Here is a 27600-nt window from a genome sequence, read left to right as displayed (position 1 = left end):
AGTTGAAATATAATTGCATCGTATGCTAAACCAGTTTATCGCTTTTCTCTTAATAAGTTTTTTTAAGTTTATTTTCTGGATAATTTGTTTACAACATTAAATACAGTAATTAACTTATATAATCGATTTATGCATATGAAAATTTAACATGCATAGGTGACATGTTTATTTTGTTTGTTAATTACAGGGATCACATCATGATGATAATTATCCGGATACGAGTTTGGTGAAACTTACCGTGTTATGGTCTTATTCATGTTTCTAGATTGTACTTTTAATTGGACGAAAACAGAACATATTATTGTTATGTTTGATTTTTTTAAATGATGTAAACAATATTTGAATTTTTGTATGAATTAATTATCTGAATTTGAGCAAATGTATGTATAAATTGTTAATATGTCTATATCATTTGTAGTGTTTTGAATATGTCTTGGAAAAGACGGTATAAAATAGGTAATTTTTTTTATATAAATTTATAAAAACAAGAAAATTATTTCTGGAATTATCAGCTACCAATTGCGGTAGCTGATACTATTTGTTTTTGTGATGGACATTACCTACTGCTTTCGGTCGCTACTGTTGGTTGCTGATATTAGCGACCACGTGCTATCGCTTTTTTTGTCGCTGACACGTGGTGAAAGTACCTAGAAATGCTGACTAGGATTAGCGACGGAGTCGGTCACTATAAGTCGTCGCTGAGTATGTGGTCGTTAAAAGTCGACGCTAACGTACTCATCAGCGACCATATTATATGCGACAGACTTTTGCGACGGTAGTCGGTCGCTGATAGCTATCAGCTACTGCCTATGGTCGCTACTTGTCGGTCGCTGATCGACCTATTTCTTGTAGTGGAAAGTTTTGACAAAGCAATTATCGTTATACCATATGAAGGTCATTAACAATAGTTAGATAAGAATCTTGGATCATTCCTCTGTTCATAATCTCTGATTTTGAATTTGGGTTCATGTTCCTGGATTATTATCTCTCCCAAGTCTTCATAAACTTCAGAAGGAATCTTTGATCCCTAATGGCATATCATTGATTATCTTCCCAAAATTCAAATCTGGAAATGATTTTGACTTTATCAAAATTATAACTTGTAAATAAGGATAAAGATATTATCTAACGAGTTTATAAGGTATACTTCTTCATGGAAATGGAAGGATATCAAGAATTCGACCACATAAAAGAATCCTAATTTCCCCTCTCAGAATGAACATTTCCGAGTCTCTTGACTGAGAGTTTCCATCCTTGAAGGTGGAAGGCAACTTTTCAATAAAAAGGATTTTCTTGCGGGTACACTTGGATATTTGGAGTTTTGAGTGAGTGACATACTGTGAGACTGAGTGACAAATACTTGAGTGTAGAGTGGAGTGAAATATATTATGAGATCACTAAATTAAAATCACACACATGCACTGTGAGAAAATGGTTACCACCCTATAATCTCTTTACTTGGTTGTGTGGTCCTAACCCCCTGCTCTGATATATTTTGAAGGATTACTAAGCTAATGGGGGGAGATTATAGAGAAAGTTTAAAAATTATACAAAAGAATAGTTTTTCTTATTCTAAGAAGGAGGGTTTCCACCTTTATTGTACTAGGGGGTTCATCATCTTTGGGGGAGATATTATCGGTTCTAAGTTCCAAAATGTTTTTATGTTCTTTATGGGAAGGTCTAACGATTGAAGATAATATTTGGAAGACGTATCTATCTGCAAATTTACTTAAGGGAGAAAAAACCAGTTCTCTGCTGAAGTGGAAGGTTTATAGAAGATGCAGAAGATATAAGATATCATTATTTACAAGTCCAGAACTAAATGTTGGAAACTGATTGAAGATCTTTTTGGAGTTAGTTGTGTTATTGTTATTCCCTAACAATACAACAAGAATTACAAAGGGGGGGTTGAATGTAATTCTGGCTACTTTTTGAGATTTAAAAATTGTTCTAACTTAATATATATAACAGTGTTTGATTTACAATAGTGCGGAATGAAAGAGTAATAGAAATCAAAACACTAAGTAATAAAACACAGGCTTTAAAACTTTCTGGTAGATTTGAAAGTATCCACCAGATATATATATATATATATCAGATTGAGAACTCTGTGAAACTTTGAATAGCTCACAGCTGCTTTACAAGTTGAACAAACAAAACTACAGAGAAATTCTTACAGAATACAGCTTAATATGTTTCTCTGAAAAATAAGCTTGCTTAGTTAAATGTTCTACTTGCTACACTTAGTTTATATATCACCAAGTTACATGACAGTAAGACAAGATAATAAAACAAAACTATATCTAGTCTAACTCCATGCTGCTTCATTACTCTATTCCAGCATCTTTGAATATCTTCACATTAACATGGAAATGGTAATGCTTCTATGTTCTCAAAATCCTGCTTAACAGGCTGCCACATTCCTTTTGCAAACACCCAACACATGTGACTGTGTTGTCACTATCAACAGCTATTTTAAATATGGTCATCCGTCGGGAGTAAGTTGAACATCCGTCGGGAATATATTGATCATCCGTTGGGAGCCTTGTAGATCATCTGTCGGGAGTCTATTTGTCACTTGACTCTATTTCACTTATACAGAATTACAAGATATTTCATATTTACAATTAGTCAACCTATTCTGCATATCAATCTAATAGTCAACATGACTTAGAGAACTCTACACATTCTAGACTAAAACATGTTGTTTGCAGAAATGTGCTACATTACTTATTTGTTACATAAGCTACACTCTCGATGGATGTCAAATTGTCATCCATCGGACTATAAAGTTCATCCGTTGGGACTATATTAGATTATCCGTCGAGAGCTACAAAATTCACTAAGTCAAATCTACTAAGGTGTTTTGTTCAATATATCATCAAGTTCACAACATATTCCTAACAATCTCCCTCAGTTTATGTCTACTGGAATTGTAGCCATAAATTAAGAGAGACTTGATGATAACAAAACACCCTAAATATACATATTAAAAGATAGTAGATAAAACTGACAAGTGCTACAAGTTTATTAAAAATTAAATAAAGCAAAGTGTACAAAGAGTTCTCACAACCATTATCAAGGTGCTCCTCTAGTCTGAGCAGATGATTTCTATTTCCTTGATTGTCTGGTTTCTTCCCAAGCTTCCTGTCATTCTCTTCTATTTGATTCTGAAGTTGTTTATGGAATTCAAGTTCATCAGCTTCAGATAGATCCAACTTTTCTTGTATTTCCAATAGAATCTCATTGTTAGAGATACTCAATTGGTCATCCAGTCTGAAGAATCTTCTAACACCCATGTTGTTCATGAATTCCATCAGCCAATAAGGCCTCAAATGTACTCTTCTTCTTGTGAAGGGAAATGTTAGAGTTCTTGGAAGTGCATTCTTGGCTTTATCACCCCTTTAGATCTTCTATCTTCTTTAGGACCAATTTCCTTGCAGTTACATTGAAACCAAATTTTTTCTTGAAGGATGAGAAGACCTTTATCAGTATAGATTGGCTTTCTTGAAGAATCCTATGAAGTGGCCATGCGATTTCTTTCCCTCCCTTGTACTTAAACACCAGTCTTTTAGGAAGATGTCTATAAGCATCAATCCCTCTTACTTCTTCCAATTCATCCAAGTAAAGGTTTATATCTGAAAACTCCTTGATTTCACAGATATATAAAAGATCTCCCTTGTTGACTGTAGGTTGAGATTTGGTTAGGGTCTTGGTTCTGAGAGTCACAGGCTTGACCTCCTTGGTTGCTCTTATCTTTGTTTTCTTTGGCTTGTTGAAGATAGGTAAATTAAACTCAGGAATTAGCAAACTTTCCCAGTCTATTGGCTCATCCTTAGGAATTATAGGTTCACCATGAAAATTCTTTATTGGATCTGCTTTGAATTCCTCATATACCACTGAGGGCTTGCATGTTTGAGTTGAAGTTGTAGACTGTTTGAGAATGTAGTCTTCCATTTCCTCATCACTAAAGTCCTATTTCCTTTTGGAATGTAGTTTGTATCTAAATTTTCTTTTCTGTGGAGGTTCATTTTGTATTTGCTGATCCTGAGCTTCAATAATCACAGGTGGTTTTTCGGAAATCTCAGTTGTAGTCTTCACATCTTAAATTTTGGCCAAGATAGCAGCTTGCTTCTTCTTTTATTTGAGCTTTTTAGCATCTAAGATAGCCTGCTTCTTTTCTTGCTTGATTCTTCCCTTTTTCTTCCTTTTTAGCTTCTACAAACTGAGGATGTCAAACCACCACACAAATTTCCTTACCATTCCTGTAAATCTTGGCAATTCTCTTCTTTTGCACTGAATCAGATGGATCTTTGTAAAATGCTATGGACCTTGCCAACAACTTCTTTTTATCTGGTTTTGGAGTCTCAAACATGAGATCCAAGGGATTCTTGTCTGATGACTTTGGATAGTTCCTTTTTGGCTTCAAAATCAGATTGGCTTTTGGAGATTTGATGCATGAAGTTTGCCCTTTTTCCAAGCTACCTAGACTCATTTCATTCACTGAGATTTGCTTGACTTGAGAATGGTGATGAAAAGTCTTGTCTGGTTTATGTAGCTGACCAAATTTCTTCTAAATATCTGCATCAATCTTCTTCCATTTTTCATCTAGTTCCTTCTCAACAGCTGCAACATCAAGCATCTTGGGATTTGTCTTTGAATCAAGTTTAGCAGCTGCTATTTGGATCAGATCAATATTGTCCAATACAGGTGGCTTTGGCAAAGTAATTTCTGGAACTATTACTTGACTGATTTGAACATTTATCACATGCCCCCCCACTGGTTGGCTCTCCTTGATTAACTGGGGTGTTTGGATCTTTCTCCCCCTTTTTGTTATCATCAAGTAGAGTGGAGGTGGAAGTTTGTGCAGCCACTAGCTTTTGGAGCAATTGAGTTTACTGTGCTTGATGAAGATGAATAGCTGTGAGAGAGGCTTCTACTGCTCTCAGTCTTGTGTCCAATGAATCCACTTTAGTGGCAAGATTAGAATTCTTCCTCAACTGTCTGTTGATGTCAAGCACTGTTGTATCTGGAAATTTAGCATCCAATCTATCAGAGACATCCTTCTTGACTTGGTCAATCTTTGTTTTGATTAAAGTGACATTTTGGTTGTGTTGAAGGGCTTGGATTTGATGTAGTTGTAGTGAATTGATGTGTGCCTGTAGAAGCTTCTTGGTGCTAGCATTGGTAGTGACTTGAAGAGCATTGTGTGTAACGACTCGTATACGTTTATATTTAATTAAAGTGTAATTATGGAATTATTAAATAAATGATATATGTGTATAGCTTCTGTCAGCTATGTGTTGTTTTATTTTTATCTATGTGTGTGATTTATGGTGTACAGGGTGGTTCGTGTAATTAATTATTAAGTATACTGAATTGTTTTCACTTTTAAAAGTGGATTTAATGCAAATTTATTTGTATAAATACTTGGATTGTCCTTAAAATTGTTTTCAAGGTTTTATAATTACAATAATTATTTTTGGGATTTTATAAAATTTAGAAATTAATATTTTATTAATTATTTAACCTTGTATGATTTTCTGAGTTCAATAATTTGTAAAATCTGTATTTAATTCCAGAATTCTTCAAAAATTATAAAACCCATATTTATTTAAGTTTGAAATATTCCTAGAATTTTAAAATTATTTTGGGAATTTTTGGAATTAATTGCACCCGCGCGTTGTTTCGTTTTATTGATAAAAGTGGGTATAAGTTGTGTTTCAAAAATTGTTTTAAAATTATGAAATTTATGTTTTTATAAATTTCAGGATATTTATGACATTTTAAGTCTATTTTTGTAAATTTTGTAAATTATTTTATGTGCACCTCGGTCCGATAATTTCAAACGTCGGAGCAAACCGAGACTTAAAACCCTTGTAATTATCTCGAAATACACGTGTCGTGTTTTCAGCATATTTGTGGACACGTGCTGCACTATAAACTAAAAAAAGAGAATAAAAAATAATAATAAAACAAGACATACTCCCACCCCTTCCCTGTTTTCTCCTGATCTTGCCTCTCTGTACAAAAATCTCATTTTAATCTCTTTGTCTCGGCTTTCTGCTAAGCTCAATCAGTTTCTTTTCTTTCTTTCCTCTCCTTGCCCGTGTGCTATAAGGTTCTCGATAATTACTTTATGGCCGTCCCTATTTTCTTTTCTATTCCCGCCGCGCCGCCTTCCCTCGTTTTCCGGCGAGGTGATTGTCGTGGCGCGTGTGGCTTGCGTTTGTGCGTATATACAGATGCTGTATGTATTTTGTGATTGCTTTCCCCTGTGTTTCTGGTTGTCCTCCTTATTATTTTCGGTTGCCGCCGGTTATCGCCGGAGAGGCTGCCGGTGTGTGTTGCGCACTTGCCTCTGCGTGTGTCCTGTATATTCGATGCAAATATTTCTGATTTAGCTCTAATTTTATTTGTTTTCTGTGCAGGATTTATTTGATTACTGTTTCGTGATATCAGTAAATTAGTATGGAATTATATTGCTAATCGGTGAAGTTTGTGTTGGAACCGAATTAATCGGGTACCCGCGGATTTCACCGCCGTCCGCAATGAATTTCGATGAGCTGACGGTGGACGATGATGATGTATATCCGAGTCCTAATATTTTAAAATAAATAAATATAAAATATGAATAATAATTAATATCTGTAATTAAGTTGGAATTCGGAAATTTATAGAATTCTGATTAATATGATTGGGTTGAATCGGAGGTTGGGAATTGTATTCAGATTATGGCTGTGATTGGTTGTTGTTGTTGAATTGACGTCGATTGTATTCGACGGGTAGTCCGATAAACAAAGGAGATGCTGCCCGATTTCTGGGAAATTGACCTACGGAAATACATGAATGTATTCGATGATTATCGAGACGTCAAGTGGCTATATAAATATATATGTGTTTTATACGAAACTTGATTGCACGATATGATGAAATAATTTTCTAAAATCAATGACCCTGATTTCGTAAAATTACGAGTATACGTATTTTTTGGAAGCGAACACCGAACCGATTTCCGGAAACATGAACCCTAATTGATATGTGTGTTATTATAATATGAATAATTGCGAGTCGGGATATGTTATCGTATAGATATGTTGTTAGTGAGGATATGTCAAGCATACCTGGTCGTCTAACGTAGGGTATTTCAACTCTGTAGGTTTTAGTTGAAGGACTCCAGAATTGATATCGAACTAAAAATAACCAGTGGTCAGTCGACAAGCGCAGTGAGGTTCCAAGTGAAGGACCTGAGCGTTAAAGTCGGATTCAAGATAGTCTACTAGCAAGGCGTTAAAGCCGAACGTCTAAGTCAGTCCAAGGTCAATCGATATAAGTTATAAAGCTCTGCAAGGCAAGTACCCCTGACCATTCTTTTATGGTTCAGTACGTATGAATAACTAAATGTTTTATTCTCGTAATGGAACAGAAACATTTTAAGTTACATATCCCTTGTAGTTATGAATCACTGTTTTCAAATTGTTTTGGGGAAAAGTAACTTCGAAAGGTACCTATCTCGAATGAAATGATTTGCGAACTGGATTTTATATGTGTGCTGGTAAAATGAATGATTTTGAAAATGAGATAGGTACAAGTGTTTTGAAAACTGGATAAAATGATCAGATATGGGATACATAGGGGCTAGAGTAGGCCTATTGAGGTGGCGTAAAAGGCTAATTCGGTTGCGCGCACTATATAACCGATTAGTCCAGCAGGTTAGAGACCTAACTAGTCTCCGAGTTCCGGAATAGGTAAATGGGATGGAAGTTAGAGTCGTCTGGTGTTGATAGCCTGATCAGCTGTCTTCACATATCCGTACGTATCTGATTTGGCTTTGTGGTTCCCGTAATGGAATAAGTAGTTTATACAGTGGATTTGGAAATGAAAATGGCATGCTAGAATTAAACTCTAGTATTTGTACAAAGCACACTACTGACGTCATTGTTTTACAAAGTATGCTAGTTTTGAATATCCAGTTTATGAATGTTTACCATGTGTTGCAAATGAGCTATAACCTTTGTTCCTGTCACTGTTTTATCATAAATTGCTTTACTCGTTATTCATATAGTGGTACTGCTGAGCAATTGATTGCTCACCCTTGTAGAATATTTTATATATGTATTACAGATGCCTAGGAGATTCTTCCGTGATAGTCAGGGCAGAATTCCAGTTTCTTCCGTGTCAGGCTCCTCTGAAGTAGTTGTGTTGGACCGAAGATGGTCTATTGAGTTGCTGTATTAAGTTAGTTGTGTCAGTATGGCGTGTTGTAAGTTGGTTTGTATTAGTTATAACCTAAATCATACTTAAACCTGGAAAAGATCTTGGTAAAGGGGTCGTAGTTATATTTTATCCTTGAATTGTTTATCTTTTGGTTGTTACTGATGACGTCAACTCCTGACCCCAGGGTCGAGGCCGTCACAGTTGGTATCAGAGCTACAGGTTTGAATCCCTGATTTAGGTTCAGAAGAGAGTCAAAAGAGTGGAGGAAGGTTCATAGATAGATGTGAGTCAGCAACTCAATAAGAGGAGCGAGTATATGAGTTCAGTCAAGGGTTTCAGAGACGTAACCCTGATGTCTATTGAGAATTGGCTGGAATTACCCTAGCCTAGAGTATATCTCTTTCGTATATGTATCTTTAGTAATGTCCGATAGAGATTTCTAGTTTTCCTTTCAAGAAAAACGAGTCTGATCGCGAGAATTCAGCGTTTGCGCGGATCCTTGGTGTGTCAGCTATAGAGGCACCCATATTATTCCTAAATATAGTATTTTTGACGTCAAGGAATATTGCTGGACCAAGTGTGCGACCCAGGTGAGTTCAGATGGAATGATAATAGTTAGTGGCTGTTATGACAACCAAGTTTCGTGAAGTATGTGGATCGGTACCGTTGTTATATCTTAAATCTTATGCGTATTTCTTGAGACACCTTTTGCTTCCAGAATAATTGTTTATCATCTAATAAGATGCTTGTTTTCCCTAAGAAAGTCAAACTTGAAGCAAGCGACTTAAGGTTCTGTTGATTTATCATAAATCAGATTTTCCCTTCCTATTTGTGAATATTCTATCTAAGCATTATTTCATTCCTTGGTGCCTTTTTCGGTTGATTGGGGCAAACAATGCATATGAGTTGACCATTTGTCTGTGTGGCAAAAGGGTCTGGTGGGACGCCACCGAGTTATGTGTTGTGAACCGTGTGGTACTAAGACTGGCCATCTTATGTACTTGTATGTTGCTCTCGGTCATACCTACATTTTCTTCACTTCCATCCTATTCGATTCCCTTGATTTTAAAATCTTATATGATATTCTATGATAATCAATCTCTGTAATTCGATGGTCCCCGTTGCTGAAAGCAAATAAAAGTTGATTGTTAGGAAGAATGAAAGCCCTATATCCGAATGTTATTTACGAATAAGGGTAGCAGTGAAGGTTCAAAATCTATCGGTGGAGTTATAGCCTCGGGAAAAGTAATTCGGTGGCTAGTAAGTTACTTGTGGATGATAAGGAATCATCCTTAGAGGAATGATTGGTTCAAAATTTGGACTTTGGTGCCTAGAAGAGCCCAACATTCCTTAAATTAGCCTAATTTATCAGTTTATTCAATGTAGGTGGGTGATAGAGCCAGCCAAGTTTTATAGTATATTAGAGTTGATGTGGTAATTGAGTAGTGACGGGAAGTTAGTCAATTGTTGTTATATTGAGGAGTCGTGCGATGATGTTCAATTTTTTTTTGTATTTTAGTTTTCCAGAACTGTTGTTTATTCTTCTACTGTCATTGTTGCTATGATTTCTAGTGTTACTAATCTAGATTTCTTTTGTAAATGGACCCTGATATTAAGGACATGGGTATTTTATTGGGCAGTATTTTCCAGATACAGGTGTACCGTTTAAACGGTGATACCTTTTGTCAAATAATTTTGTTATGTTTTGAGTAAACTCATTTATATATTTCAGGAAGATGCCACCCAAGAAAGCTACCCAGTCTAAAGAAAATAGTAGTAGTTTTGCGGATGGTCCAACTATAAATGAAATTCTAGACTTGTTGCGCCAGCAGCAGCAACAACAGTTGCAGTTAATCCAACAGGTTCAGCAGTAACCACTACTATTGCAACAGTAACAGCGAGGAGTGAACCAAAGTACTAATTTCAAATATTTTCAGAATGTTAACCCTCCTGAGTTTAAAGGTGAACCTAATCCAGTAGCTTCAAGAGCATGGTTAAAAGAGATGGAGAAAGCTTTTAATCTTGTCCAAGTAAGTGATAATCTTAAGACTGATTATACAAGCTATTTCTTAAAGAATGAAGCGAATTACTGGTGGGAGTCAACCAGAGCGTTAGAAGGAGAAGGCCCTGTTCCATGGGTTAGGTTTACTGAGTTGTTTTTGGAAAAGTAATTCCCAGATTGTGTGCGGAGTCAAATGGAGATTGAGTTTCTAGAAATAAAGCAAGGCGATAGAAGTGTAGCTGAGTATGAAGCTAAGTTCACAGAGTTGGCTAGGTTTGTAGCAGATTATGTATGCTCTGAAGCTCAGAAGGCAAGGAGGTTTAAACAAGGATTGAAGCCTGAAATTCGTAGTGGGGTGGTGGCATTACAACTCAAGATGTATCCTTCCGTAGTTCAGGCCGCCTTAGTAATTGAATTTGATCAGAAGTTAGCCGCTAGAGAAAAAGAAGATAAAAAGCGAAAGATAGATGATATAGAAGAAGCATCAGGTCAAGAAGGATCCAGCCAGAAGTCTCATAAAAAGGTTGGAAGGAGTAAGAATGAAGAATTTGGAGGGAAAAGTATTTCTTTAAACAGGATTAGTAACACCTCAGCCAACTCTAATCAAGCCAAGTTGGGTAAGTCGCCTATATCGGAGTGTAAGCAATGTGGTAAGAGGCATGGTGGAAGGTTGAAAGGCATATGTCATAGCCTACTCGTTTATTCGAGTATTTAACTCAACTCAAATAAGAATGTAATAAGTAAATAGTGGATCTATCATCAGAGAGATCTCACAAAGTAACATCTGTCAAAGAATAAAGAAACATTGTTCATCTGCAGACTTGAAGATTCACTGGAAGAAGTTCAAGAATTTGATCATGCCTCAGTGATATAAATCAAGATCGTGGATTTAATCAAGTGACAGAGATCTCGTCATGGTATCATTTATTACAAGGATTCAATCAGAATATCAAAGTCAAGACATGAAGAAACGTCACCAAAGTTAGTCACTCATGAACCAGACAGTACATCGAGTGTCAGCATTGAAGTGGTGGAATTGATTCATAAGTCTCAGTGACTTTCAGAAGATTGTCAGAAGAATGGATGCTGCTCAGGGTTAGTATTAATTCTCTATTAATTAATTAAGTCATATAATTTAATTAAGAAAATAAATTATATCTGCAAGGATTAATTTATTGATTAATTAAATTAAATTGATTAATTAATTTAGAATTAATATTAAGGATTTACAGAATTTTAATTGGTTAAAATCTGTTTTAATTCTAAAAAGACAACTAATTGTACTAGTATGACAATCGGTATGACCATTGATAGTCATACCGAAAGTCATGCTAATTCAGTTGACTGTCTTGATAAAATTATTATTTAGATTAAAATCACTTATTAATTCAGTAAGATAATTTCATTTGTAGTACTATGACAATCGGTATGACAATTGATTGTCATACCGAAAGTCTTGCTAGTTCATTTTAATTGTCTTGCTAGCTCTAAAGATTGTCACACCGAAAGTCTTATTGGACAAAGGATTGTCATACCAGTTCATTAATCTCGGCTGTGTTGATTAAAAGAAGCAGAAGCATCCAATTCATAACAACTAACAGAAAGCAATAAAAAACAGAACATACAGAAGAACAAAAAGAAAAAAAGAAGCAGAAAAATATTACATCTCTTCTACAACTTCAAGATCAATTTCTAGATTGTAAAGTTAAATCCAATCAACTAGAAATACTTATCTTGTTCTTGTGTATCAATCTAGCGGATTAAAATCCCTAGAACTTAATCTCAAATCGCATTTAGCATTTGATCTTTTAATTACAAAAATAGAAAAAGTTCATGTCGAATTTATTCTAAATTTGTAATAATTGATTTGAGATTAATCCCTTGTAACCGATACCGTAGTTGTAACACCTTTCAAGTTTAATAAAAGTTTTATTTAACTTGAATTTTGTTTCACAATTTTATTCCGCATTTTATTCGACTAAACGGTATTGTTTGCATTCAACCCCCCCCCTTCTACAAACAAATTGGGACCTAACAATTGGTATCAGAGCCTTCTGATTAACGTACAAATCTAGATCCTAGACTTTTGTGTTTTTTTTTCACTTCTTGAATTTTTTAGTCACTCAAAAAAAAATTCATAATGACTACACAAAAAGTTGGAACCGTTAAAATTCCACTTTTCGATAAAGAAAATTATGTTATGTGGAAGAAGAAGATGCTACTGTTTTTACAGGTTGCTAATCCCAAATATTTGCAAGTGTTGAAGAAGGGTCCAAAAATTCCTATGGTTATGGAACCAGAGGTAATAGAAAATGATGTGGTGATCACCAAAGCGAGAACTTATGTGAAGGATCCTGAGGACTTCTCTCCTGCTGAAATAGAAGAAGCTTCCCTGGATGCTAGCCTTCAATTAATCTTAGTAGATTCCCTTAATCCCCTAATGAATAGACATGTGATGAATTGTAAAGATTCCAAACATATCTGGGAAACTATTGAGATTATTAATGAAGGCACAGAGGAAGTTAGGGAGAACAAACTAGAAATCCTAACCTCTGAGTATGAATACTTTAAATCCAATCCAGGAGAAGGAATCACTGAAGTGTTTGAGAGGTACAATGCATTGATCAACAACCTGAACATTAATGGTAAATACTATTCCATCAGGGAGGTCAACAAAAAGTTCCTTTTAACACTGCCAACTCATCTCGAACATAGAATCACTGCCATAAGAGAAGCAAGAGATCTGAGTGAGATTTCTTTGGAAAGGCTCTATGGTGTGTTAAAGACTTATGAGTTGGAGCAGATTCAGCAGAAGGAAGTTTACGGGAAAGGAAGAGTGGTCAGCACGTCTACTGCTCTAGTAGCTGATGAACAACAACAACAACCACAATATCAACAACAATCTCAATAGTCAGAAAAAATGGTACAGTCTTCCAAGGTTGAAGATAATGTGATAGTAGCAGAATTTGATTCTCCTACTACAAATCAATCAGGAGATGATTATTATTCCTTGGAAGAACTGGAGCAATTGGAGGATGAGTCAATGGCCCTGATTGTCAAGAGATTCTCAAATGTCAGATTCAAAAGGAATCCCAAGTTCAAGTACAAGTCCAACTACAACAGATTCCAGAAAGGTGGATCTTCATCCTCTAACACCAGCAGTGGTGGGTATAAAACAGGGATGGTTGATCGAAGCACCATTCGATGCTTCAACTGTAATGAGTTGGGACACTTTGCCACAGAATGCAGGAAGCCAAAACAAGCTAGGAAGAACTCTTACGATTCTAATCAGAAGAGTAAATCTGAAAGGGCGTACCTGGCAAAGGGAAGAAGCTGGGATGATACTGACAGTGAAGATGAAGAAGTTGGGAATCTTGCTCTCATGGCTAGTAATGCAAGCACCTCATCGTCAAGAAAAGAGGTAAAATTTACTGATGCTGAATTAGTTTATCATCTAGGAGGTTCCTTAGATTGTGCTCGTCGTGGTAATGAATTGTTAAATCAACAAATCAAAGACCTTGAGAAAGAGGTCAATGAATTAAGACTTGTGCACATTAATCAAGATAAACTAAAAGAACAAGTATCTTTTCTAGAGAATAGAGTTGACTGTTATAGACAACTCGAAACTATTCTCAAAGACACGATCACCGGTCTTGAGGCTAAGGTTAAAGCTTACTTTAATTCTTGTTCGAAGTCCAAAGAGTTTTACAATAAGCAAGCTGTTAATCAAACACATGGAATAGGTTATGATTACAATGCTGCTATTGGAAAATTAGGCATAAACTCCCCTCCTCATGTATGTGCTAAAGGCAGGGAAGTACCACATGTGCTTAAGGGTGTTGATGAACCCCTCTATAAAGAATCAATTGCTGAACCATTTGATGAGACCTCTTTTATTATTCAAGAAGAAATCCGTGCTGAAGATAATGCTAATGGGAAAGCTGTCTCCAAGTCAAGTGTGTCAAAAGTTCCAGTCAAGGTTGTGAAAGCAACTGACACTAACTCAGACACACATGAGTTGGATAACACAAATGCCATGTCTACCATGCATAAGTTGCCTATTGTTAATCCTTCTCATAAAGCATGTGGTGTTCCTGATTGTATGTCTTGTGCTTTTAATCTGTTGTTTGCTTCTTTTAATGGTAAGCATGTTTCTAATGATAAGACTACTCCTCGTCAGCATGTGAATAATAGAAAGCATGATAGGTCTAAGACTGCTAGTCCTCCTAAAGCTAGAAAGGAGACATTTGTGCCTAAGCCTAAACAGAAATTTGATAAGGCTGTTTTAAAGGTCAAATGTTCAGTCATTGAGAATGTTGAGAATAGTGAAACTAAGAATGTTGTTTTGCCTGATAAAGGCCAATTTTACAAGTATGCCGGACCCAGCCAAGCTTGGGTTCCGAAGAAGTTCTAATCCATTTGTATTGCAGGGCATTAAACAGGTACAACCGGTAGTGTGGATTCTTGACAGCGGATCGTCAAGATATATGACCGGAGATAGAGCCCTGCTATCAAATGTGGTTGAGAAAGCTGGCCCAGTGGTTACCTTTGGAGATAACAGCAAAGGTTTAACGGAGGGATATGGCTGTTTGCTAGCTGGAAATGTTATCATTGAAAATGTATATGTTGTGCAAGGACTTGAACACAATCTGCTTAGCATTAGTCAGTTCTGTGACAACGGCTACAATGTTTTATTCGACAAGCTGAAGTGTCAGATTCTGCACAAGAAAAGTGAAAAACCCTCCTTAATGGGAATCCAGAAAGGAAATCTGTTCGTAGCTGACATGAACTCTGGAAGCAATCTTGAAGTCAATTGTTTCTATGCAAAGGCATCGTCAGATGAGAGTTGGCTATGGCACAAGAGACTTTCCCATCTCAATTTCAAAACAATGAATTCTCTTGTCAAAAGAGAATTGGTAAGAGGTCTGCCTCAGCTGGAATTCTCTCCAGGAGGACTATGTGAGGCTTGCCAGAAAGGAAAGTCAAAGAAAGCAAGTCACAAAGGCACTGCCACATCTTCCATAACTGGTGTTCTGCAATTATTGCACATGGATTTATTTGGTCCAGTTAATATCCTTTCTATGTCAAAGAAGTGTTACTGTCTTGTGATAGTTGATGACTATTCCAAGTATACGTGGGTTTTATTTCTTCACTCTAAGGATGAAACACCACAAGTTGTGATTGATCATATCAAGATGATTGAGTTAGATTCTAACGTCCCTGTTAGAGCAATAAGGTCAGATAATGGAACAGAATTCAAGAATGCACTTCTCAATGGATTCTGTACAGACAAAGGGATTACCAGACAATTTTCAGCTCCTAGAACCCCTCAGCAAAATGGAGTGGTAGAAAGGAAGAATCGTACATTGATTGAAGCTGCAAGAACGATGTTAAGTGAATCAGGTCTTCCAATGTACTTTTGGGCTGAAGCTGTCAATACTGCATGTTATACTCAGAATCGAACTCTAATCAACAAAGACTTCATGAAAACTCCTTATGAGATTTTGAATGAACAGAAACCTTCTATCAAATACTTTCATGTATTTGGTGCCAGATGCTTCGTGCTCAAGGATGGAGATGATCGTCGTGGTAAGTTCGAGGCAAAGGCATATGAGGGTATTTTTGTTGGATATGGAAGAAGATCATATAGAGTGTATATCATTGATCAACACAAAGTAACTGAAAGTGTCAATGTTACATTTGATGACACTAAACTCCCTAGTATCCAAACTGAAGATCCTTCTGAGAAACTGAAGTTTGATGATACGTCAGATTCAGAATCAGAACATGGTCAAGAACCTGAGGTTGTTGCTGGTGAAGAACCTGTTAATCCTGATGATACTCAAGGTAATAGTGATGGAAACTTTGGCAACAATGGAGATACCACTGCTACTGACGAAGAATCTTCAAGTCAACATGGCAACAACTCAGGGGGAGTTGCTGAAGGATCATCTAGTAGGACACAACATCACAATGAATTTCAAGGCGAATCATCAAGATCAAATCTTCCAAGACAGACTGTCTGGAATAAAGCTCACCCTTTTGAGTTGATTATTGGTGATCCAGATGTTGGAGTCAGAACTAGACGTGCTACTCAAAATGAGTGTCTGTTCTCAGGATTTCTTTCTGAAATGGAACCTAAGAAAATTGAAGAAGCACTGACTGATCCAGATTGGGTGATTGCTATGCAAGATGAACTCAATCAGTTTGAAAGTCAACAAGTCTGGAAACTGGTACCTAGACCTGTACACAAGAAAGCTGTTGGTACTAGGTGGGTATTCAGGAATAAACTAGATGAAGATGGTGTGGTTACAAGAAACAAGGCAAGACTGGTAGCTAAAGGGTATTCTCAAGCTGAAGGCATTGATTATGATGAAACCTATGCTCCAGTGGCTAGACTTGAGGCCATCAGGATATTTCTGGCATTCGCAGCATTTTCAAACTTTAAAGTTTATCAAATGGATGTCAAGAGCGCCTTTCTGAATGGAAAGCTGGATGAAGAGGTATATGCAACCTCCTGGTTTTGAAGATCCAGATCATTTGGATTTTGTCTTCTTTCTTTTCAAGGCTATCTATGGGCTAAAACAGTCTCCAAGAAAATGGTATGACACTCTCTCTGAATTTCTTATTGAAAATAGCTTTATTAGAGGTGTCATAGACAAAACTCTCTTTTCTAAAAAACATAAGAATGATACTATATTAGTCCAAGTCTATGTGGATGATATAATATTTGGGTCTACTAATGATAATCTCTGTAAGAGATTTGCTAAGTTAATGCACAGCAAGTTTGAAATGAGCATGATGGGAGAGCTGAAGTTCTTTCTTGGATTACAAGTAAATCAAAGGTTAGATGGAACATTTATTTGTCAATCCAAGTATCTCAAGGAACTCCTAAAAAAGTACAATCTAGAGGATTCTGCATCAGCAAGGACTCCATCAACTACAGCTGTCAAGCTTGGACCATGTGAAAACTCCATTAAGGTAGATGTCACAAGCTACAGAGGTATGATTGGCTCGTTACTCTATCTTACTGCAAGTAGACCAGATATTATGTATGCTACATGTTTATGTGCAAGGTTCCAAGCGGATCCTAGAGATATTCATCTCGTTGCTGTTAAACGAATCTTAAGATATCTTAAGGGAACACCAAATCTAGGTATTTGGTACCCTAAAGAATCTGGTTTTAACCTTGTCGGATATACAGATTCAGATTATGCAGGAAGTGTTGTTGATAGGAAAAGCACCTCAGGAAGTTGTCAATTCCTAGGAAGCAGGCTAGTCTCATGGTACAGCAAGAAACAGCAAACAGTTTCCAACTCAACGGCCGAGGCTGAATATATTGCTGCTGGAAGCTGCTGTGCTCAGATCTTGTGGATTAGGAACCAACTACGAGACTATGGCTCTGTATTGAACAAGATTCCTATTTTATGTGACAACACAAGTGCAATAGCCATCACCAACAACCCTGTGCAGCACTCGAGGACAAAGCACATTGACATCAGGTATCATTTTATTAGAGAGCACGTCATGAATGGTACTGTTGAACTATTTTTTGTTCCAACAGAAGAACAAATAGCAGATATTTTCACTAAACCACTTGACGAATCCACATTTACCAGATTAGTTGGTAAATTGGGCATGTTGAATAGTTTTAGTGATTAATTTAGTTAATATCTGAGATCTGTTCTTGAATGAATTTACAAATGAATTTTTCATAAATGAAAAATTCATTTGCAAATTTATTTTATCATTTTATCATATTTCTTGCTTATTTCTATGTAATAGATATTATCTTATCTATTTTTATTTTCCCTTCTTGTTAATTTAAAATATCTCAGAATATTTTATTTTCTCTAAAAATATTTTTCTATGAATTTTATTTGCTAAAATTCAACAGAAATCTATTTTTGAAATAAAAATAATTAATTCTGTAAATATTATAAGTTTGTATTTCAGTTTTACTATTTTGTAAATATTTTCTAATATTTTTACTAAGTTAAATAAGTCTTTTTAAATTTATAAATGTGTGTGTTTCTGTGTTTAAAGCTGGTATGACAATCGGCAAGACAATTGAAATTGTCTTGCTGAAAGTCATTTCAGTTCAAATTTTGTTATTATGTTATTCAGTATAGTTTTATACTGGCAAGACAATCGGTATGACTATCAATTGTCTTGCCAGTTTTAAACCATATATATAATTAGTTTCCTTTTATTATTATACTGGTATGACAATCGGTATGACTATCAGATTGTCATACCAGTTATAATTTTAGTATTTATTCTATTGTTTTTCTTTCTCCTTCTTTTGCCTGGTATGACAATCGGTATGACAATCCCGGATTGTCATACCAGCTGTAATATAAAGGCATCTGTTTGTTCTTTTTTTCTAAACCATTTCAACAGTTCAGTTCGTTTCAAAAAAATCGAACAGTTTTTCTTCTTAATTTTCTCTCTTCTCTCTCTTCGAACCAAAACCTTAGAACTGCTCTTTCCTTGCTCGAGTTTTTACTCAGCAAACTGATTCATCACTTTGTGATATATACATACAAGTATATATATACAGAGGTGCTGTTGGATTTTTATTAAAAAAAAAAAATTATATAAAAACGCAAAATCAAATAAAAATCAATTTGCCCCTTCAAATTCAATTTGTGGTTGTTGATTTTGAACTTTTTATTTTTAATTTTAATTTCTGATTTGTGTCTTTTGGCTTTTCAACTGCTTTTGTGAGTTAAGAATTTTAACGAGATACATTTCTGTCTAAATTTTTCGATTATAATTAATTTAATTCGAATTATTAAATTAATTTAATTAATTCGAATTTTCTTAATATTATTCTTAAAATTCTGAAAAGCGTGTGTCTTATTATTATTTTAAAAAATGGCTCTCAATTTCCAAATTGTCGCGCATAATCAGGTTGGTTATTTTAATCCAGAAAAATGTGATGTTGAAAAATTTAAGCCGTGGATTAGATTTTTAAATGACCATTCGATTGTTAGCTCTGCTATTAAATCAAATGTGATTTTAAACGTCGATATACTTAGACTGATTTGCACAACTTCTACTGTGGCCGATGATTCAAAATCTTTTTCATTCACCGTCGCAAACACACAGTATGTAGTTGATGAAACAGTCGTCAATCGTGCGTTAAATTTTCCACTAGACAATTTCTGTAATTTACCCTCTGAAAATGATATCACAAATTTTTTCAATGCTATTCACTATCAGGGGGTGATCAATTTAACCAAACTTTCTAAATCAAATTTGGTGTCTGAATGGGATATTTTCTTCGATACACTTTCCAAAGTGTTTGCCAACTGCACAAAATCCAATTTTCATAACATCACTTCCACTCTGCAGTATATTGGTCTTGCGGTTGTTTTCAATCAAAGGATCAATTTTGGCAAACTACTTTTTCCCATTCTCTTGAGACGTCTAACTTCTGCTTTACGTGATCATTCTACAAATCGTAGGGTATCATGTTACTATGCTCGTTTTCTCATGCTTATAGCAGATCATCTACTCACACCTGAACACAAAGCCCTTTTTGCTAACTCTGCGGTAACCGAACCCCCTCCAGTTAGCAAAAAGATTTACACTCGCCAAGACACAACCTTCAAATTTATGGAAGTTCCAGTACTTGTATCTGCTTTCATGGCCAATTATATTCCCTTACCTATTTTCAATCTTCCCGGCCATGAACAGCAACCTCAACCTCCAGTGGTTCAAGCCACCCAGGCTCTTCCATTACAGGTAGTAATTCCTCACTCTCACTCTCTTCCTACTTCTGTTGAAAGACCCCCAGTGGTTGATAGGGCTGACCACGAAGTTGTAGAACCACAGCTTCAATCCCAGGTCATAGAGCCAAACACAGAGTCACATTCTATCTCAACCTCTCCCCCACTGTCTAAAATGTTACCCAGGAGATTACTATGAAGTAGTACATTGTTAAATATGAGTGAACCCTCAGCTCTGCCTCCACCTAAGAAAAGAAGAACATATTCTGAGGCATCTGAAAGCCCATCCTTGTCCTCCCAACAGGACATGGACTTTGAAATGGCCAATGAACAGTTACTAGAGGCATTCTCTCAACAGGATGCATCTATTGAAATTTGCCATAGGGCCATGGCATCTTGTACTGAGTCAAGCACAATTCCATTACTCACAATGGAACCATACACTTCCCCAGATCATACTCAGGACACACAGCGAGGAGTGCACGTAGAGTCGGTTACAGTGCCTGCCATAGTTACGGCAGAAGAGCAGTCACATGCTTCTGAGGGAAAATCTGACTCTCAGCCACCTTTAATAGAGTCATTTTCTCCCCTCCCAGATCCAACACCTCTGGCTCCCTTATGGGATTCTCCACTCACAGATTTATCTGGAGAAAGTGGAGGGCAACTCGGTCAATCTATCCCTGAAGCAATTCAGACATCTATTCCAAAAGATTTGATAGTATTGACTGAGAATCGGGACTCGCGAATTCCCATTGCACCACCACTGACCTCTCTTGAAGAGGCTAGGGTGATTTTTAATGCAGGTACAGAAGAACAGCAACTGGAAGACTCCTCACGAGCAATTATATTGAGAGAAACACATGCACGTGAGATGAGTGAACCAAACACGAGTGAAATTCAGGTGAGAGCACACACAGACACTGATACTGTAAACCTGTTAGCTCAGATTGCTGCCCTAAAAGAAGAACTTGCTAAAAGTCAAGCTGAAGCTCAAGCATTCAAAGCACAAGTGGTTGAACGGTCTTCTTCTTCCACCTCTGTCAACAATCAGCTTGCAATCATAAGGAATGACATCTCAGATCTAAAGACTAATGTAATACCAAAGCTCAATTCTATTCAGGACACTCCAACTTTATCAGCTGATGACATATCCAACTTCTGCTCTCTACATACAAGAATGACTTCTTTGAAGACCTCGTTGAGATGAATCATTCACTGGACTCCTCAAGATTTCTAAAGATAGAGACGGGCATGGAACATCTCAATGAAGGGATGAAGCACCTATATTACATGATCAAGAATTCTCATTGCCCTAATGAAGAACAAAGAGCTTATTTTGAAGGACCGTCTGGTGGAGGATCAGGCTCTGGAGGTGATGGAAGTTCCAAAGGAAGGTCAGTAGAGGATCCCTCAACTAAGGGGGAGAAGAAAGGGAGTAGTGCCAAAGGGAAGGAAAAAGATACCTCTGCTGAAGATAAAGGAAAGGCTGATGATGTCTACTACAGTGGAGAACAGGATGACTTTGATATTTTTGACATTCCCACTGAACCAGTTCAGGAAGATAAAGATGGGTTATTTGAAGCTGAAGAGGAAAGTGATTTTGAAGATTGGGAAGAGGAAGATACAGTGGATCCTATGTTTGAGAAAGAATTTCAGAAGGAGCAGTCAGAGATGAAAAGAAAAGAAGCTGAACTCAAGAAGGTCTCTCAGATCATTGATAGGAGGAAAGACATACAAAGAACAGAAACTCTTCAAAAGCAACGTCTTCATGACATTAAGGCTCAAGAAAGGAGAAGAGATGTCAGACTAAAGATTGGTGAAAAATGGGATGAAGCTAGGAGAGTACTCGATATGCCTCAGCTGAGCACTAACAATGATAGGCAGTTCTTACATCTTCTTGACAAGATGGAAATCTCAAATCCTAACAATGACATGTACATGAATGCTATCAAAACTGAAGTCTCAAGGATCACAGCTGCTTTTGATAGATCCCTAAATGAGATGAGCATTTTTGTATATTGTCAGAGTGAAGGATCATTCAAGGTGTCACTTCATCTATTTGAGAATCGTTCTTTGTCAAAGATTTGGGTTCTTTTAAACAAAGTCAAAAGAAGCTCAGAATTGAATGAAGTTCTTCGAGAAAGGCTTAAAGAGTTTGCCAGCAGGGCTAGTCCTCAAGTGGTCAACAATCCTCATCAGGTGAGATTCTTTAAGTCTGATTGTCTTCAAATCTGTCAGCTAGATGTACAATCTCTTAAAGACTACTCAGCTAAGCATCTGGTCTGGATGGAACAACATTTGAGAACTGCTGGATATTCATCCATGTTGAAGACTCAAGCTGCTGACTTGATTCAAGCTTATTGTGAAAAGAATGTTAAAAGGTACAATCAACTCAAGAATAAGCTGAAGTCAGTTGGAGTTCAACCAGTCAGACCTGCAAGCTTCACTTCAGAAAAGGATCGTGTCTTTGACAAGGAATTGCTTCAAGATTTAGAAGAAGGTGAAGTCAGAAGAGAAGACAACTGAAGTCAATTAGCTCAAAACTCAATGTAATATGATTAGAGCTTTATGAATCAAGATAGTCTAATGTAGTTATATGTTCAGGCTAGAGGAACATCTATCTTGTATTCACTTGTAAATTTCATTTGGAATCTGGAAAATGTTAAATATAATCCAGAACTTTTCTGCTATTTACTTTACATTACTGTTTATATCTTTTTCTTATTTGTTAGTTGAGTTATCCTCTAGGTATTTGTTGTTATTGTCTAACAAGCAAATAGGGGGAGATTGAAAGGCATATGTCATAGCCTACTCGTTTATTCGAGTATTTAACTCAACTCAAATAAGAATGTAATAAGTAAATAGTGGATCTATCATCAGAGAGATCTCACAAAGTAACATCTGTCAAAGAATAAAGAAACATTGTTCATCTGCAGACTTGAAGATTCACTGGAAGAAGTTCAAGAATTTGATCATGCCTCAGTGATATAAATCAAGATCGTGGATTTAATCAAGTGACAGAGATCTCGTCATGGTATCATTTATTACAAGGATTCAATCAGAATATCAAAGTCAAGACATGAAGAAACGTCACCAAAGTTAGTCACTCATGAACCAGACAGTACATCGAGTGTCAGCATTGAAGTGGCGGAATTGATTCATAAGTCTCAGTGACTTTCAGAAGATTGTCAGAAGAATGGATGCTGCTCAGGGTTAGTATTAATTCTCTATTAATTAATTAAGTCATATAATTTAATTAAGAAAATAAATTATATCTGCAAGGATTAATTTATTGATTAATTGAATTAAATTGATTAATTAATTTAGAATTAATATTAAGGATTTACAGAATTTTAATTGGTTAAAATCTGTTTTAATTCTAAAAAGACAACTAATTGTACTAGTATGACAATCGGTATGACCATTGATAGTCATACCGAAAGTCATGCTAATTCAGTTGACTGTCTTGATAAAATTATTATTTAGATTAAAATCACTTATTAATTCAGTAAGACAATTTCATTTGTACTACTATGACAATCGGTATGACAATTGATTGTCATACCGAAAGTCTTGCTAGTTCATTTTAATTGTCTTGCCAGCTCTAAAGATTGTCACACCGAAAGTCTTATTGGACAAAGGATTGTCATACCAGTTCATTAATCTCGGCTGTGTTGATTAAAAGAAGCAGAAGCATCCAATTCATAACAACTAACAGAAAGCAATAAAAAACAGAACATACAGAAGAACAAAAAGAAAAAAAGAAGCAGAAAAATATTACATCTCTTCTGCAACTTCAAGATCAATTTCTAGATTGTAAAGTTAAATCCAATCAACTAGAAATACTTATCTTGTTCTTGTGTATCAATCTAGCGGATTAAAATCCCTAGAACTTAATCTCAAATCGCATTTAGCATTTGATCTTTTAATTACAAAAATAGAAAAAGTTCATGTCGAATTTATTCTAAATTTGTAATAATTGATTTGAGATTAATCCCTTGTAACCGATACCGTAGTTGTAACACCTTTCAAGTTTAATAAAAGTTTTATTTAACTTGAATTTTGTTTCACAATTTTATTCCGCATTTTATTCGACTAAACGGTATTGTTTGCATTCAACCCCCCCTTCTACAAACAAATTGGGACCTAACAAAGGTGTAAGGAAAATACTGAATGTTTCAGGTGTGGACAGAAAGGACACTACGCGTCATAATATAAGGTGGAAAATCCAGGGGTCACCTATTATAACTGTGGGAAGGTGGGGCATGTTGCCAAGAGCTGTAGAAGTGCTTCCCGAGATAGCATGGGAGGTAGTGCATCAAAAAGTTTGACGTCCAGTACAGCCAAGGCTAAGACTTATAATATGAGTACAAGATCAGCTGCTCAAGACCCTCATAAAGAACCAGGGCAATGATTGATTACCAGAAGAAGCCAATAGTAACGTAAATTCTTAGGTGCAGAAGCAATATAAGAAGTTTTTCCAAACATGCGAGAAAAGAAGTAATAAGCTAAGGACATAAGGTAGATCCACCATGTGCAAAGATATGAAGAAGAAAATACTTAAGCTGGGGGAAGTTTGAGTCATAAATAAATGCCCTAGAGCCTTTGAAGGACATCGAAACAAAATAATTAGTTTGATAATTGTAAAAGTTATTGGAAGGAGGAAAGTAAACATACCCGATATAGTCCATTGGGGTGCATCAGTGATGTTGTTGGAGAAGAGAGATGGAATTATAAGATTGTGTACTGATTATCGGGAGTTTAACAAAACGACGAATAAGAATAGGTAACCTCTATTAAGGATTAATTACTTATCTGACCTAATTCAAGGAGTGTGTTATTTCTCGGGGATTGACTTAAGATCCAGTCTGAGGACATATCAAAGATTACGATTAGAAGGAGTTATGAGCGATGCAAGTTCTGGTGATAATATGTGGAGTAACAAGTGTATCAGTTGTCTATAAGGAGATAAGGAGCATGATGTGTAAGGATTACTTGGATGGTGTAATTGTATTTATTGATAACATCCTCGACTATTCAAGAACTAAGAAAGGCCAAGATGAACACCTAAAGAAATGCCAGCGAAGGGTTGAAAAGTAGCAATTGTATACTAAGTTTCAAAAGTATGAAATTCTGATCAAAAATTGAGTATGAGCCACGAATGTTTGAGTAACTAGCAACCAAGCAAGGTCCATTTAGGGACAGATGTCTTGAGTAGAAGAGAATAAAAGAATATGATTAAGATTACTGAGGAATTAATAAAAAAATTGGAAAGAGTAAAAGTTGGAGTTCGAATACCTGAAGGTGATAAGTAGTGAATATATGAGATTACTTTCTAGCCTTGACAGATGAGAATGAGTAAGAGGTGTTCGAATGTTTGGAACTAAGTTAAAAATGAGTACTACTTATCATCCTTAGACGAAGGGTCAAAGTGAGAAGATGATTCGGACAATATAAGATATGTGGAAAGTATATATGTTGGGTTTAAAAAGGAAACTGAGGTAACCACCTACCATGAATTGAGTTTTCTATGCTAATAGTTATCATGTTAGTAAGAGAATGCTACTTTGCGAAGCCTTGCATGGACATAAGCGTGGGTCCTCACTCTATTGAGAGGAAGTGGGAGTAGAGATGTTGTTAAGTCTTGAGGACATCAAGAGTATAATGGTGTTGATTCGGAAAAAGAGTCGAAACAGCTCGGGATAGACAAAGAAAGAAAGTGGATTCACATCGAAAGAATATGAATATATAGGAGAGGATCGTGGTACAGGCAAAAGTTCACCTTGAAAGAGATTGGTTAAGTTTGAATAGAAGGGCCAAGTAGAGTCCTAAATGTATTAAACCGTTCGAGGTATAAAGAAATATAGGTAAAGTTGTCTATGAGTTGATGTTGTCGCCGCGATTGTAATGTATATATATAATATGTTATACGTGTCAATGTTAAGGCGATATGTATCTGATTCGAACCAAGTAATTGATTAGGAGCCAATGGGCTGTTATCCAAATTAATTCTGCATGGAATGACCGATCCAAATCCTAGATCGTTAAGTGCGAGTCCTTAGAAATGAGTTTATGTCTATAATAAGTATGCTTTGAATAAATCCTTGGGTCGAAGAGTCTACCTGGAAGTTAGAGTCAGAACTGCTTGACAAATATCCTCACTTATTTAGTAAAGTCAGATTCTGAGGACATAATCTTTTTAAGGGGGGAGGATGTAACGACTCGTATACGTTTATATTTAATTAAAGTGTAATTATGGAATTATTAAATGAATGATATATGTGTATAACTTCTGTCAGCTATGTGTTGTTCTATTTTTATCTATGTGTGTGATTTATGGTGTACAGGGTGGTTCGTGTAATTAATTATTAAGTATACTGAAATTTTTTCACTTTTAAAAGTGAATTTAATGCAAATTTATTTGTATAAGTACTTGGATTCTCCTTAAAATTGTTTTCAAGGTTTTATAATTACAATAATTATTTTTGGGATTTTATAAAATTTAGAAATTAATATTTTATTAATTATTTAACCTTGTATGATTTTCTGAGTTCAATTATTTATAAAATCTATATTTAATTCCAGAATTCTTCAAAAAGTATGAAACCCATATTTATTTAAGTTTGAAATATTCCGAGAATTTTAAATTATTTTGGGAATTTTTGGGATTAATTGCACTCGCGCATTGTTTCATTTTATTGATAAAATGGGTATAAATTGTATTTCAGAAATTGTTTTAAAATTACAAAATTTATGTTTTTATAAATTTCGAGATATTTATGACATTTTAAGCCTATTTTTGTAAATTTTGGAGATTATTTTATGTGCACCTCGGTCTGATAATTTCAAACGTCGGAGCAAATCGGGACTTAAAACCCTTGTAATTATCTCGAAATACACGTGTCATGTTTTCAGCATATTTGTGGACACGTGCTGCACTATAAACTAAAACAAGAAAATAAAAAAATAATAAAACAAGACATACTCCCACCCCTTCCCTGTTATCTCCTGATCTTGCCTCTCTGTACAAACATCTCATTTTAATCTCTTTGTCTCGGCTTTCTGCTAAGCTCAATCAGTTTCTTTTCTTTCTTTCCTCTCCTTGCCCGTGTGTTCTGAGGTTCTCGGTAATTACTTTATGGCCGTCCCTGTTTTCTTTTCTATTCCCGTCGCGCCGCCTTCCCTTGTTTTTCGGCGAGGAGATTGTCGTGGCGCGTGTGGCTTGCGTTTGTGCGTATATACAGATGTTGTACATATTTTGTGATTGCTTTCCCCTATGTTTCTGGTTGTCCTCCTTATTATTTCCGGTTGCCGCCGGTTATCGCCGGAGAGGCTGCCGGTGTGTTCTGTGCACGCGCCTCTGCGTGTGTCCTGTATGTTCGATGCAAATATTCTGATTTAGCTCTAATTTTATTTATTTTCAGTGCATGATTTATTTGATTACTGTTTTGTGATATTAGTAAATTAGTGTGGAATTATATTGCTAATCGGTGAAGTTCGTGTTGGAACCCGAATTAATCGGGTACCCGCGGATTTCACCGCCGTCCGCAATGAATTTCGATGAGCGGACGGTGGACGATGATGATGTATATCTGAGTCCTAATATTTTAAAATAAATAAATATAAAATATGAATAATAATTAA

The sequence above is a fragment of the Apium graveolens genome, chromosome 10, assembly GCF_009905375.1.
Source record: "Apium graveolens cultivar Ventura chromosome 10, ASM990537v1, whole genome shotgun sequence".
Taxonomy (NCBI): domain Eukaryota; kingdom Viridiplantae; phylum Streptophyta; class Magnoliopsida; order Apiales; family Apiaceae; genus Apium; species Apium graveolens.
The sequence above is the reverse complement of the archived record's forward strand: the minus strand, read 5'-3'. Positions refer to the sequence as shown.